The 13,394-nt window shown below is 47.5% G+C and overlaps 1 protein-coding gene across 1 annotated transcript in view; it reads right to left on the bottom strand.

Annotated features, from left to right (window-relative positions):
• The window catches only part of LOC134943625 (LITAF domain-containing protein-like), a 67,664-nt gene extending 56,282 nt beyond the window's left edge, over positions 1-11,382 (bottom strand). Inside the window, exon 1 of the mRNA XM_063932366.1 lies at positions 11,287-11,382. The gene's annotated coding sequence lies outside the window, so the exon portion shown is untranslated. The remainder of the gene's footprint in view (positions 1-11,286) is intronic.
• Positions 11,383-13,394: the final 2,012 nt, after the last annotated feature.

Genomic DNA, 13,394 nt, shown 5'->3' with positions numbered 1-13,394 from the left:
GCTCCTTGACACCCCATGCAGCTGACCAGAGAGAGCACACCATCATACAGCCCGACTCACTCACCACAATGAAGTTGAGAAATAACATCAAATCATATATACTGTAGAGAAGAAATAACAGACTCCCATCACCAATACAATAAAAATAAAATTAACCCTATAAATGACTGATCCCTGAACATTGTTTATTGTTTGATGATGCTCCCTAAGCTGCAATCACTTTCTTTCATGACCATACAGTATTGTTGCAGGATTACAACTGACACTGCAGGGCCTCAAAGAGAGCACAAGGCCAGGGGCCAGGTACTTTGTTTCAACACCACCATCTTGGCTACACTGCCCCTCATCCTTCCCCAGTCCTTCAGTGATGCTGCTGCCACCTCAGGTAGTCATCAAGCCCAAATGTAAGATCAGAAGAATAAACAGGAAATATTACAACTATTAATAACTCAAAATAACACTTTGTTGTGTGACATATCTGTAGGTTCTCGCCTCTAAAGTGACAAATTATTTTTACACTTTGTTGCTTTCTTTACACAGGAAAAGAAAGTGATGTCAAGATGTCTGCTCAAGCTGCCTTTTCTCAATAGCTTGAAATGAAAAAAAATAAAAAAAATTCTGTTTAGTCCATTGCTGAAATAGTTTCACCAAACTCACCTCTAGCACTAGCAGTAGAAAATAATCAGAACTGTGCAAATATCAACATTGCGTCCACCACTGAATCAAGACCTAAGCTTCAATATAAATGTAATATTTACCTCCATATCTGCTTAGTCTATTAGTCATGTAAAACTGAAACACCTTCCTGGTAATCTTATTCCTGCAGCCTTCCTACATGTAGCTTACACGCCCTATAATTGTGTGCACTTGCCCAATATCATTGCACAACAGAGGCCTTATAACTAATGCATACTTGCCTGCTTTTGAGAGATTGTGAATGCAACACTTAAGGGGGGTACACACGGAGAGATCCGTGCTTAAAATCTAAGCAATCTTGCTAGATTGCTTAGATTTTAAGCACGGATCTGCCGTGTGTATGCCCTCCAGCGATAGCGATGCGCGGCCCCGCACATCGCTATCGCCGATGCTAGATTGAGCTGCATGCAGGCTCAATCTAGCGGGTCGCTCACTTCACCGTTGTGTGAAGTGAGCGGCCCCCCCGTCGGCTTTCCCCCTCGCTCAGCACATCGCGCTGTGCTGAGCGGGGTGAGAGATGTGTGCTGAGCGGTCTGTGTTAAGATCGTTCAGCACACATCTCTCCCGTGAGTACCCCCCTTTACAAACACAAACCTCCCAAATGTCCTGATTCCAGCGGGACAGTCCCACTATTTGGACACTGTCCCACCCGCGGACGGTTGGGGGGGGATGGGCAGTTGGGGGAGCCTTTGATCACCCGCTGTTTTGCCTGTAAAGCAGCGAGTGATCTCTGAATACATGCCGTGCGATTGCGCATGGCATCTATTCAGTACTAGGAGGGGAGCAGGGGGCTGCTCAGGAAGCGCTGGGAATGCCCCCAAAATGCTGGATAATGGATTCGCATCACTAAACCACGCCCACTAGGCAGAAGACACACCTCCTTCTCGTGTCTCTTCATTGAAAGTTGGAAGGTATGTAAGCACAGTGTTAAAGTGGACGTGTACTGCTACATCTGAGAGGTGTGTTAGTAAAATGTCAATGAGTACCAACACAGTTAGTAAAATTTGTTGATGAAAAGACATTGATACTTTTCAGGGCTTGCTCGTATATTGTGTTTTACAAGTGGTTCCATATAAGTGGCCATGAGAAAACTTATTTAAAAACGAGTTACCAGTCCGTCAAAATGACGGAGCTGCTGGGAGCCGAGGCTCTGTCATGCTGAGATGTGTAGGTGTGTGTGTCCCGATAAAAGCAACACTTGAATTGCTCCGTTGGGTACCATCTAGTGTCCGCCGCCACACCACAGAGGTGAGGAGCAGCGTTAGCCTGTTATTATATAGGACGCCTGTATCCACAGGGATCGTTGTGCCTTATAACCAATGCAGGGGAATGTATACCTCCCAACTTTTTAAACCTGTTAATCGGGACCATCGCGCAGCAAAGCCGCGGGTGACCCAAAATGGGGCGTGGCCTGGGGTGAGATGGGCGTGGCTCTCGTTGGGTGGGCACGGCCTCACAGCACTGACCTGTTTTTCTTCATTGCGGGGGCATGCTCCTGGAGCAGCTGGGCAGCCGCCTGCTCACCTTCAAGCATTAAATACGTGCCATGTAGGTGCGCACAGCATGTATTCAGTGATCACTCACTGCTTTGATCAAAGCTTCCCCAACTGCCCACCCCACCCGCTGGACTCTTGAGACCCGCGGGTGGGACAGCGGAACAGTGTCCGAATAGCGGAACTGTCCTGCTGGGATCGGGACAGTTAGAGGTATGGGAATGACACTGATGTTCCCATTTGATATATATAGCTCCGATTTCTTTTTGCCCTGAAGAAGATAACACTTATTGGGGCAAGTTACAATCAGAGAGATTGCTACACTCTTCAGGTAGTCAGAGAAATGGCTACTATTTCAGGGCATCTCCCTGACATTCAGGGAGAGTTGGCAAGTATGACCTAGTATAATGTACTATACTCAGGCTTACCTACTTTGCTGCCTCTTCCTCCGGGAGGAGGCAGCGTTGTAGGTGAATGGGGGGGGGGGGTGGCCGGCAGCAGGACAGGTGGTTCGGGGGCGTGGCCGGCAGCAGGATGGGCAGTCCGGGGGCGTTGCATCAGGGTCGCGTCATCGTAACTCCACCCCCCGCTGTGCTGTGCCAAGAAACGAGGCGCTGCATAGCGGGGGGCGGAGCTACGATGACGCAATTCAGCGCGAATCGCGTCATCGGACCCCCTCGGCCCGCCTACTTGTTCACTGCTGCAGGCAACCGAGTGGGAAAGCGGGAGGCTTGCCCACCTTTCCGGGGGGCCGGGAGGGTCACCCGATTTTCGGGAGCCTCCCGGCCATTCCGGGAGGGTAGGCAAATATGACTATACTACATGTAGGCGTGATCAGTTGTATTGTTCTTACTGTTTGGGACTGAGGTTTACTTAACAGTAAATGAAAGGACCCATGTTTTTCTCCATTCTGCCTCCAGCATTACTTCCTCATAACTTACGTAATCGTGCTCCTTACACTGACCATTATCAAAGCCATTCACTGATCACGTGTGTATGACTCTCATTCTGATCAACCTGTGTAGCAGAGCTTCTTACAGTAAATATTGTATATCCATGTACTTCCTAATGGTCTTCATCCGACATATGCCTTTATACCACTATAGACCATAGCAAGATTAAAGTGGGGGCTCAGGGCATACTGTACCCCGGGACCCCCTTTATCAGGAGGCCCCCCAGCCAGAGCATACTGACATCGCTAGCTTTCCCTCTTATGCAGCAGCAGAACCAGACAGCTAGAATGTGTATAAGTAGTACAGAGGCTGCTGCTATTCTTGCATGTGACAAGATAAAGGACCACAATTGGGTTAAATATAATATACCCAATCCATATATCCCAACATGACCCATACCAGGAGGTATAGAATGCTTCCCACTTGGACTTCCTACTGAAGTTATGATTGCAATCACCTGTGTGGAGACACCTTTCTCATCAATTAAATAGTTCAACACAGGTGACACCAATCATTATGAGGAAAGTCCAAATAGAGAGCATGTTGTCCCTCCTGGAATGTGTCATGTTGGGAGGTATGCACAATCTAATATACAGTACTTACCCCCTACCCCGTCTTAAGTGCCCCCTAGGCTTAATCTGGCCCTGCAATAGACTGTGAGGATACATAGGCTCAGGTAATGGGACTGATAGTAGTAAGCACGTGGAATGTTGGGATACCATGTCCTTAAGCTGATTTATGTACTTACCCATATATCGAGAAATAAAGAATGATAGACCAGTGCTTCTCAATCTCAGTCCTCAAGACACACTAACAGTCCAGATTTTCAGGATATCCATGCTTGAGCAGAGATGGTTACAGTAAATCAAAATGACTGAGGTACTACTTAATTCACCGATGCTCAAGCATGGATATCCTTAAACCAGAGTTGTTAGTGTGTCTTGTGGATCGAGTTTGAAAAGCCCTGTGCGGGACTGAGCACCTAGAGAATTAGGGGTATATTTACAAAAATGCGGGGCTACAGAAGTGGAGATGTTGCCCATAGCAACCAGATTCTAGCTATTATCTTTTATGTGCTAGATAAATAGTAAGTAGAATCGGATTGGTTGCTATGAGCAACATCTCCACTTCTATAACCCCGCACTTTAGTAAATATACACCCTAGCACCTGATTCATGCTTGTAAGTAAAGCAAAAAATTAATAGGTGCAGGATCTGCCTTGCATTTAGTTTCTATGACTATGCAAACAGAGCCGGCCCTAACCAATATGATGCCCTAGGCAAGATTTTGGCTGGTGCCCCCTAGCACCACCGCTGGTTCCGCCTCTGACCTTGCACCTCTTTCCCAGCACCGTCACCCCTCACCCACATCAGTCCTTATTTTGGTGTTTGTACCCCCTATATTTTAAATAGGAACAGTTTGCACATTTGGCGCACAGTCCAAAAAGGGTTTGGTTTTTTTGCTGGCAAGCGGCATGGCCACACAATAGTAACCCCAATTCCAATTACATACTGCAACTTCATTCACATTTGATCATGTGATAGTGTTCATAATTCATATTACATCCCACAGTAGTATCACTTTACCTTATAAACGTTACTACTCACAGTAGAGCCCCTTATTCACATTACATCACACCCTATTGCTCTTTATTCACATTAGACGACACAGTAGTGCCCTTTCTATACGCAACGCGACATAGTAGAGCACCTTATACACATAATGCCACACATTAGTAATGCATTTATACACATAATTCCACACAGTAATGCCCCTTACACATATGAGACACATTATTAATGTCCTTATAAACATAACGCGCCTTACACATTATGACAACCTTTATTAATGCCCTTTTACACATAATGTCCCTTACACATAAGCTGCACATTATTAATGCTCTTATACACATAATGACACCCATAGTGCCCCCTACACATTTGCTGCACATTATTAGTGCCCCTATACACATAATGACACACATACAGTAGTACCCTTTTACACATATGCCGCAAATTATTAATGCCCTTATACACATAATGACATGCATAGTGCCCCTTACACATATGTTGCACATTATTAATGCATTTTACATGCACACAGCAATCACACTGCCACTAACACTGTGACCTCTGCCTCTGCTTGGATACAGACGTGTCCTCATAAATATTGCCTCAATGCTAACATCGGGTATCTTTTTTTTACTGAAAATGCATCTTCTTATTTGCATTGCTATGTGGCTAGGATGCACAAGCAACTGCTACTGATTAAAATGATATGCAGCATGCCTATATACTGTGTAAGACTGTGGCTGTATCTGCATATGAAATGCTACACATAGAATATAGGCATGCCGCATATAATTTTAATCAGCAGAAGCTGCTGATGCCCATAGGCATATCAAATGCCCTAGGCAATTGCCTAGTTTGCCTATGCCTATGGCCGGCTCTGTATGCAAATCATATTTTAAAGTTACTTCCTCAAATGTGATATATACTAGCTAGTTTTAACTGTAGTCTACCTAGGGTGTGATCATTGTGACGCTCCAACAATAAATAATTACTAAATTGTTAAGGATTTGAGGAAGAAGAAGTTCTTAATTCCCTGATAGAACAGTTGCTAATATTTGATTACCACCTAGAAAATCCTGGGATTTTCCCAGAAAATTAGAAACAGTTGCTGCATTAGCTACCTACACATGCTAGGTGTGGAGCCACTATGCTGCTGGCTTTCCTGGGTTATATAGTCTAATGTGAGGAAAGGCTTTACCATGGATCCCTGCAACTAGACAGGCAATGCAACACTGCAAGTTGCCCACAAGCTGCACTCCACACGATAGCCCTACTAGGCGGTAACTGTGCGATATGACAGTATTATGAGATTTTAAGGGGTCCATGCAATACATCAGGAAGCTCCATGTTCTGCTGAGGCTTGGGCTGGCGGATCCAGGATATACAGCAAGTCGGAAATCCTCGATTAGCCAATTCCGACCAAAAAATGATCGGTATCGTTGAGTCGGGAGTTTGCCCTGAACGTATCTATATGGACTCAGCTGAATAACTCACAATGCATGTAATGCAAAAGCAAGTGAAAACACATGTATGCATCCACATCTCCACTCACAGCAAAAGACATTACTATAGATGCAATTCTTAATGGAGGAGGATACACCTGCTGCAGTTTAAAAGGCGACTGTGCATAAAACCACACTTCCATTTCACTTACAAATCTGTTTTTTATGGTGAACAATGTCAAACACTGCTTATCACCTTGGCATCTCAGTGATTGGAAGGTGCAGGGGCGGAACTGTGGGAGGCAATGGAGTCGGCTGCCGCCGGGCTCCTGACCTGCAGGAGGCACTTCTCCATTGCCTCCCAGTTCAGTGGCGTAACTACTGCCCCCGCAGTCCTCGCGGTGGCTTGGGGGCGAGGGGCTCCGGGGGCGCCACTGACTTTGCACAGATTGACATGCGGACGAGCGTCCGCATGTCAATCTGCGGTCTCCTTCCCTCCGCTGCTGTGTTTGAGGGACACTGAGGGCACAGCGCGCGCCTCTCCCGTGTCCCTCCTGGCTCTCCGGCCGGTCTAATAAAGGAAGTGCCGTTCGTGAGCTCTGATTGGCTCACGAACCGGCACTTCCTTTATTAGACCGGCCGGAGAGCCAGGAGGGACACGGGAGAGGCGCGCGCTGTGCCCTCAGTGTCCCTCCAACACAAAGGAGCGGGGGGGGGGGGGGGAGCAGGCACTGTGGGGTTATATCTGGCACTGGGGGCATATACCTGGCACTGTGGGGGAATATCTGGGGGGAGCAGGCACTGAGGGGGCATATGTGGCACTGTGGGGGAATATCTGGCCCTGGGGGCATATGTGGCACTGGGGGGGGGGTATATTTGGCACTGGGGGCATGTACCTGGCACTGTGGGGGAATATCTGGCACTGGGGGCATATGTGGCACTGGGGGGTATATTTGGCACTGGGGGCATGTACCTGGCACTGGGGGCATATGTGGCACTGGGGGGGGGGGGTATTTTTGGCACTGGGGGCATGTACCTGGCACTGTGGTGGAATATCTGGCACTGGGGGCATATACCTGGCACTGTGGGGGAATATCTGGCACTGGGGGCATATGTGGCACTGGGTGGGGGGTATAATTGGCACTTGGGGCATATACCTGGCACTGTTTGGGAATATCTGGCACTGGGGGCATATGTGGCACTGGGAGCACGGCCCTAGCAACAAGCACTACCCCCTAGCAACGAGCATGACACCCAGTGCATGAAACCCCTGGCAACGAGCATGACACCCTGAGCATGAAAATCCCTGGCACCGTGCATGGAACCAAGAGCATGAAACCCCTGGCAACGAGCAGGTAATTTAAAAGTAATTAGAAGCCTTACTGTAGAACTTAATGTGTAATGGGCATTACGGTGTGTGGCACAATGTATCACGGACATTGCGGTGTGTGTCATAATGTGTCAGGCATTACGGTGTGTTGTATACTATATCACTGGCATTGTGGTATGTGGTATAATGTCTCAGGATCATTGCAGTGTGTGTCATACTGTGTCACAGACATTGTATGTGCTATAATGTATCAGGGGCATTGCAGTGTGTAGCATAATGTATAACGGGCATTGCGATTCCTGTCATAATGTGTCACAGGCATTACGGTGTGGCATAATGTATAACAGGCATTGCGGTGTGTGGCATAGGGTATAACGGGCATTGCGGTATGTGTCATAGGCATTACAGTGTATGGTATACTATATCACGGGCATTGTGATATGTGGTATAATGTCTCAGGGTCATTGCGGTGTTTGTCAATGTGTCACAGGCATTGTATGTGCTATAATGTATCAGGGGCATTGCAGTGTGTAGCATAATGTATAACGGGCATTGCGATTCCTGTCATAATGTGTCACAGGCATTACGGTGTGTGGTATGTGTCGGGGGCATTACAGTGTGTGCCTATTGTGTCATGTGCATTATTGTGTGTGGCATAATGTCTAAGGGCCATTGCAGTATGTGGCATAATGTATACTGGGCATTTCTATAAGGAGGAAAAATGGCAAATAATGTAAGGGGCATGAATCAGGATTATTTTTCTTTCCTGTGGTGGCTACCGTCTGGGCGTGCAGGTTGCAAAACTGGGGTATAAGGTAGTCTTTTCCTGCAATGCCACGCCCATTTCAACAAAGCCACGCCCCCTTTTTGGCGGCACGCGCCTTCGACGCGCACATATTTGTCCCTTTACTAGTGCCAATTATGGGGGTATGGGGGGGGGAGGGAGGTTCAGGGTAGTGGCTGCAGTGTAGTGTGCGTGGAGGGGGTGCAGGGGTAGTACGTACCTTTCCTGTGCCTGGCAGGTCCCTGGAAGATCGCTTTGTGAGAAGAAGAGGAGATCTGCAGGAGAGGCAGTGCTGCGGAAGGTGAGTAATTAAAGACTAATTAAGGTAATTGGAAAATTCCAATTTCTTAATTAGTCATTGGGGGGGTTGCCACAGCAGTTAAGCATCCCATGTCCTCGCCCTCCCTGTAACTCTCCCTCAGCACCCCTGCCCTCGCCCTCCCTGTAACTCTCCCTCAGCACCCCTGCTCTCGCCCTCCCTTAAACTCTCCCTCAGCACCCCTGCCCTCGCCCTCCCTGTAACTCTCCCTCAGCACCCCTGCCCTCGCCCTCCCTGTAACTCTCCCTCAGCACCCCTGCCCTCGCCCTCCCTGTAACTCTCCCTCAGCATCCCTGCCCTCGCCCTCCCTGTAACTCTCCCTCAGCACCCCTGCCCTCGCCCTCCCTGTAACTCTCCCTCAGCACCCCTGCCCTCGCCCTCCCTGTAACTCTCCCTCAGCGTCCCTGCCCTCGCCCTCCCTGTAACTCTCCCTCAGCACCCCTGCCCTCGCCCTCCCTGTAACTCTCCCTCAGCATCCCTGCCCTCGCCCTCCCTGTAACTCTCCCTCAGCATCCCTGCCCTCGCCCTCCCTGTAACTCTCCCTCAGCATCCCTGCCCTCGCCCTCCCTGTAACTCTCCCTCAGCACCCCTGCCCTCGCCCTCCCTGTAACTCCACGGCCACTACTATCAGTCACCTCGGCGCCAGCACTGCATTGGTCACTGCTAGTGCTTGATATACTCTCCCTGCTACATTGGGCACGTGGTAGAAAACTAGAGTGACATGGGAGAGCTGAAGTGACATCATACAATCAGACATTCTGGTCACTAATTACGGTTATAGCCATACTCATCGTTGCCGCGATGCATATGCATGGATATACGCATCGCCGCAAGCTGCAGTATACGCCGTGCTGCAATTAGTCGCAGCCGGCGATTGCACCATTGAAGCCTATAGAGTGCACGCCATAGATGCGGGCACACTAGGCACGCCATCCATGTCGTGATGATGAGTGTGGCTACATCTGTACATGAGGAAGCCAAAACAATAGTATGCTTTTCTGGTTGTGGGAATTTAGTGTTGATCTGGCCTTTAGCGATTCAGCAATTTAGGGGCGCCAAATTGAGATTATATCTTGCCCCCCCAACCTAAAAACGTTCTGACGCCCCTGCCTACCACCCGACAATCCATCGCCACATCTGACTGGAGTGGACAGAGGAGCGGTGTCACTATCGTGACACGGCAACAGCAGCTGTCTCCTCGTATGCGCAGAGTGAACTCAGCTGACAGCTGGCTGCAGCTAGGGGGAGCTCCAGCGCACAGCTGCTCACAGAACTTCCAATAGAGCTGGCCGGCTGAAGCTCTGTCTTCCTCCATCATGAGGATAGCAACAGGTAGGCACTGGCACCACCTGCCTCAAGCTGCTGCATTGTGTGTGTGTGTGTGTGTGTGTGTGTGTGTGTGTGTGGGGGGGGGGGGGGGGGTGATTACTGGGTGTATCTTTAATAAATGTTGGCGGTACTGTGTTTATGTGTGTGAATGTTTTTTTTGTGTGTGTGAATGTTTTTAAGTGAGGTGTGTGTCTTTGTTTTTTAAAGGAAAGTTGTGTGTTTAAGTGAAAGAGGCATGTGTGTGTGTAATTGTGTGTGTGTAATTGTGTGTAAGTAAAAGTGCCATGTGTGTGTTTGTGTAATTGTGTGTGAAAGTGACGTGTGTGTGTGTGTGTGTGTGTGTGTGTGTGTGTAATTGTGTGCAAGTGAAAGTGGCGTGTGTGTAAGTGAAAGTGGTGTGTATGTGTGTGTGTGTGTGTGTGTAATGTGTGTGTGTGTGTGTGTGTGTGTGTGTGTGTAAGTGAAAGAGGCATGTGTGTAATTGTGTGTATAAGTGAAGTGTGTGTGTGTAATTGTGCGAAAGTGGCGTGTGTAAGTGAAAGCGGCGTGGGTGTGTAATTGTGAGTAAGTGAAAAAGGCGCGTGTAAGTGAAAAAGGCGTGTGTGTGTAAGTGAAAAAGACGTGTGTGTAAATGAAAGAGGCATGTGTGTAAGTGAAAGAGGCGTGTGAGTTAGTGAATAAGATGTGTGTGTGTGTGCGTGTGCAAGTGAAAGAGGTGTGTGTTTTCAGTGAAAAAGGCATGTGTGTGCAAGGAAAAGAGGAATGTGTGTGTAAGCGAAAGGTGTGTGTGTGTGGTGTGTATCCATACTATTGTGAAAGGCACCTGAGTACGCTACTACTGTTCACCCTGTGTACCAAATATCTACATATGGCGTATATGTATGATGTATGTATGTATATATATATATATATATATATATATCTCCCTATATGTATAGGGGTGGGGGCACCAACATTTTATCATGCCTCCGGGCGACTGGGGCGAACTTATGCCACTGGTAAGGTGTGTCTATAATAGCTTGCAGCAAGTCCCAACTTTCTCATGCAGCAGCACAGAAGGGTCTACTCTGAACTCTGCCAGCTTGGTCACTCATCTCCCACTCCTTGAATGTTACATTGTTGGTTCAGACAGATTATAGAATATTTCCAAAACCATGTAAAAAAAAAAACTAAATGAAAGTCAAACTCATTAACATTATACTTGTCCTTACCCAGACATGCTTGAAAATTGTGAGTTATCTCAATCAATTAATCACATTCAAACTATTTAAAAACATGGGTCACAGATCACAAGTGAGTACAAACATCTAAGTTAGAAATCTTTGACATTTAATAATAACAAATTGTAAACCATGAGAGGGGAACTCACCAGCAGACTCCACAGGCTGAGCAGTGCAGCAGGTTAATGAGTGTTCTGTGTGAGGTGCTCTGAGCTGCTGAGAGGGAGGTACCTTGTGGAAGATCTGATGTCACTCCTAGATGTACTGCTACAGACTGCCCTGTGTGCTCTTTGTGCCTTTGCTGTAATCATTGACTAAAATAAGAATTCTGATGCCACCAGTTAATTGTCGTCATATTATGAAAATTATTTATTCCAACACTATGAATAATTCATGCAGCAACATAATGATTATTACATAAGACAGATTGAAATACTGTTACCGTTTACATAATGAGTGTAGCGCTCATAAAACTTATGTAACGAACTACGGGCGAGATGTACTAACACTAAAATGTTGTCAAACCTCAGAAAACTGCCATTTATGAAGGTGTGCCTCAAGGCAACGCAAGAGACAACTTTTCAGAAGATCTGTCCCTTGCATAAGTGTTCACAATTATTTAAGCATACAGCATTAATAAAAGCCACAATTCATGCGATAGAGGGCAGGATGTGTATCATACAAAGTGGGATGTACTAAGCATCTCATCCTCAATGACATATATATATATATATATATATATATATATATATCTGTGTCTATCTATCTATCTATCTCTCTCTCTCTCTCTCTCTCTATATATCTTCGGTAGGTTGGCACTCGCTTATATCCAAGATATCAACTGCCTGGGGTGCACTCCAATGCATTCCTTACAAAATCCATATCCATACAGTTCCAAAAAAGGCACTCACCAGGGACTTAGTAGAATAATCCAAAAGACGGTATTTATTAACTCACATAGTGGAAGCCAACATGGCGGTCAATGTTTTGGTCACAGGACGTGACCTTCCTCAGGACACAATCCCACAGGAGAGACAGGTACATCCACCACATTGACCAGATCCTCCTTATATACCCCTGGTAATTCATTTGAAATAGGCCACGCCCATCCGCGTCACTTGCGGAAGGAAATAAACCAAAAAAGTGCTTTAGAACATGTAGTTCACCCTTTAACAGACACTCTACCTTCATTGGCCATTAAGTAAACTGCATAAGCAAACAGGAGCTTTAAAACTAGCTCAAACCTTTTCATCCTGCAGCCCTCGTAGTACTTTCGCCTTGCATTCCACCGCTACCAAAGTCGGGTGGCATGCGTTCCACCTGTACACTTGCAGATGCGGAAGTGTCCATCCACAGTGTACTTCCTATCCATTACACTGCCGGTAGGATCAAATTACTAAAAGTTCCTACCACAGGATGTATTAAGCCGTCCATTGGTTTTATTAATACACTCGCCCCTCACCCCCTACCACCTTTCTCCCCAATAATCACTCGGACAACTGAATTGCGATTTAAAAGGTCACAGTCAAATTTATTGATCTAATTAGAATTGGTACTCTTAATAAGTGGGTGGCGAGAAAGCAGTGCGTGCCCCCGGCTCCAGTCTCAATATTAAGTTCCTCTTAAAATTAAACAACGGGGCGCAAGTTAGCTGAGCGGTACCACTTCCCACCATTGGCATAGCACCGGTCCACCCTTAAGATGACGACCGTGTCGGCCCTTGAGGCCACGACAAACTCGCCGAGTATCTGGGGGAAGTGCCGGCCAACCGATGTTGCGCTACTACAGACCGCCGAGGAGCACTGCTTGCCGCCAGAGCCTGGTTCCTAGAACCCAGGCCCGCCACCCGCTGCGACCACCAGCCTCCTACTGACGCTTTTTGCGATGTCTTCCAAGAATATAGCTAAACCCCTTTCTGTCAGGTGCACTTCATCCCGCCTGAACATGCCTTCCTCCCCGAACCTTAACGTCGGGTGCCCGGCGATTGTATCGCCTTCTCCTGTCAATAGGCGGGCTACGGCCTTGTTAACCTTTCTTCTGACCCTTTCTAATCCCGGACCCCCCTGAGCCCTTGGGACTATATCTGACCATGTGATCCCCGCCTTAGGCCACCGCCCCTTCATCCATTCTATCTCGGCTTGGATTGCTATAATTAGCTCGCTCCCTTTGCCTTTTCCTAGATCGTTGCCCCCTAGGTGCACTACCACCCTATCTGGTCTACCTCTTTCCTTCTCGTTCCTCAGCAACAGCTCCCGTA

Source organism: Pseudophryne corroboree, chromosome 7 (assembly GCF_028390025.1).
Source record: "Pseudophryne corroboree isolate aPseCor3 chromosome 7, aPseCor3.hap2, whole genome shotgun sequence".
NCBI lineage: Eukaryota > Metazoa > Chordata > Amphibia > Anura > Myobatrachidae > Pseudophryne > Pseudophryne corroboree.
The sequence above is the reverse complement of the archived record's forward strand: the minus strand, read 5'-3'. Positions and strand labels throughout refer to the sequence as shown.